Source organism: Poecilia reticulata, linkage group LG16, assembly GCF_000633615.1.
Source record: "Poecilia reticulata strain Guanapo linkage group LG16, Guppy_female_1.0+MT, whole genome shotgun sequence".
NCBI lineage: Eukaryota > Metazoa > Chordata > Actinopteri > Cyprinodontiformes > Poeciliidae > Poecilia > Poecilia reticulata.
The window spans coordinates 7,737,711-7,740,424 of record NC_024346.1 but is presented as its reverse complement, the minus strand read 5'-3'; the positions used below and the strand labels follow the sequence as shown (position 1 = coordinate 7,740,424).

Genomic DNA, 2,714 nt, shown 5'->3' with positions numbered 1-2,714 from the left:
GCATGTATTTACAAGCCGGGATTTTAATCACTTATTCGCTTACTCACCACCTTTCAGAGACCCGTCCCACATCTGCGCTCTCTGAACATCTCACATGGCGGTGCACACACACACACACTCACACACACACACACACGCACACACCCCTACAGGTTTTGGTGTATTCGCGGGACATTTTTTTCAAACCAGTTTTTTGCAACACTAAACAGACACCCCTTTCCACTTATGCTACAAAGACGTAGTAAGTTGTCAAAAATCTTGTTAAGCTACACAACATAGATCTCACTTAAAAATTTAGATACACACATCAGAACTCAAAATACAAGAACCTGACGCAATGCTGTATTAAAAGGACAAACAATAATGAGGTGCTTGGCTCCGCACATGGCACCAACAGTAATTGTCAGGGCCAATTTTATTTATCAGGACCACGGCATACGCATACAAAAAACATACAATTTATGTTCTATAAGAAGTCCTAACATGGAAATATGGACTATGACTAGTCCATATTTCTGTGGAGTGCATCTGTCATCCCATGAGATGTCTGAATCATCTACAGAATCAGGAACATACTCCTCTTTTGATGATGTCACCTCACTTGAACTTTGTTCTGGACATACCTGTTGATTAAAAACAGATTTTGTATACATTGAAAGCATTTCAGCAAGAATATTTCTACTAAAACCTTACCACTTGAAGTTCAGTGATGTCCTTTTATTTACGATAACATTTTTGTGCCAGGACTGGTTGCAAACTAGACAGAGAAAAATAAGAATTGACAAAGGGCGGTAGCATGATAAATATTTAAAAAGTCAGTGCCACACTATGACTCAATTTCAACATACAGCACAGCTACACATGGAACACTTTTTAGAAGTGTTCCTGTGGGATCATATTCAAAAGATGAACCCAATTCCCATTCTCAAAAAATTACCTTTACATCACACACCACTCCATTTTAGAGGTGAAAAAAGTCCACATAAAACACATTTTTCTAAACTTGACATTTCATCATGGATGAGATCATGATCACACACACACAGTTAACCACTGTTAACCAAAAAAAGTGTAATCTTAAGATAAGAATTTGATCCTAACACGTGTGTAGTGGAGAGTATAAAAACCAATGAATCATTATGATTCTTTGTTTTTGAATCATAATAACCATGTGTTTGAACAGTACTTAATATTCTCATGACTATTTTAGAAAATTAAAAGGTCATTGAGGTAAAACTTATGTCAGGTGAGTTGCCAGAAAATAATTTGCATACATTCAGCTCAGCAGCCTGACAAGGCATCGCTATGGAGAGCTAAAATGAAGGGATGAACACTGAATGGTTGTTTAAAAAAATAAAATAAATTAAAGCTCCGCGGAGCCTCAAGCGGCCCTCACAGCCAAGAGCCGCTCCGGCCTATAGCCACTGCGGGGGATCCAGCACCGCCACCCGCCCGCCAGGCAATACGCACCGATGAGTTCAGCATGGTTCCCTGGTGACACATCACAAATTTGGTGCAGATCGGTCGATGTAGAGAGGAGTAATAGCTGATGGAATGACCTAGGGGGCGCAGTGGAGTCAAATTACAATTCAATCCTGTTGGGCTCTTTAGCATTGAACATACGTATCCAGTTTGGTGCCAATCGGAAGATGCGTGTGTGATTCAGAGACAATTGTATGCATATGGCGAAGGACAGCTAGTTGGCCACGCCCCCACGGGTCAGAGTTCATCATCAGAGTTCATCATCAGGTCATATTATGTCAGGTGGTAGAAGATTAATTCCATATGTATTTCTCAGTAAATGTAAGACTGTCATGTTTCTGGCCTGTCTGCCTGCTATGCTCTTCTCCTCATTACTCCTCTCATCAAGCTCATNTCAATTATGTAATGTTAAAGAAAAATCAACTTACATATTTTAAAATAAATCTTATCACATTATGAACTCATAACTGCTGCATTTTTAACAAAATTATAACTGTTATATGTCATGAACACACTTTTAAATTGAACACAATTCCTCAATATTTTAATTAAACTTTGCCATGACACTGCCATGTTGCCACTGACATCTGGTATTGGTTTCCTTATTAGTGAGAAGACTGGCATTGCATGCTGTTCACCAGTGCTCTGTAATCTGGTGTGTAACTTGAAACTGAAACTGTGAGTGCATCTTTCAGATGTGCATCAGTGAGGCATGTTCTGTGTTTGTTCTTGATGAAGTTCATGTCAGAAAACACTGATTCACAGAGATACGTTGAACCAAACAGGCTGGCAACCTTCATAGCTGCTGTGCATACACCACTGCACCATCTATTTTACTTGGCTTTCAACACCAGCGGGATCTAGTTTTAAATTGTATGTTTTTGTTTTTAAACTGTAAGTTTTTATTTTTTTATTATGTTGTGTTTTAATGTACAGCACTTTGTATCAGCTGTGGTTGTTTTAAAGTGCTTTATAAATAAAGTTGGTTTGGTTTGGTTTGATAAATCTAGAGGGCAAAGTGGAGTCAAGTTACAATGTAATAATGTAGCTGTCACATTCAATCTTCAGTTTTTTCAGTGGCTACCTGTATTAGCTGTGTGCAGGTTTTCCTGCCGTGTTGCCCATACTGGACTGTGTTTGAGATTCTCTTTATTAAATTATAATAATCATCATCATCATCTTGGTGTCAGCGTTCATCCTCACCACCACCAACCACAGTTTATGACAGTTTA

The 2,714-nt window shown here is 38.7% G+C and overlaps 1 long non-coding RNA gene across 1 annotated transcript; it reads right to left on the bottom strand.

Moving 5' to 3' along the window:
- Positions 1-371: 371 nt before the first annotated feature.
- Positions 372-1,110, bottom strand: LOC103477843 (uncharacterized). Its single transcript, XR_535705.2, has 2 exons — positions 694-1,110; positions 372-623 (listed from the first exon to the last, which is right to left on the bottom strand). It is a non-coding gene; the product is annotated as an uncharacterized LOC103477843 (long non-coding RNA).
- Between the last annotated feature and the right edge of the window lie 1,604 nt (positions 1,111-2,714).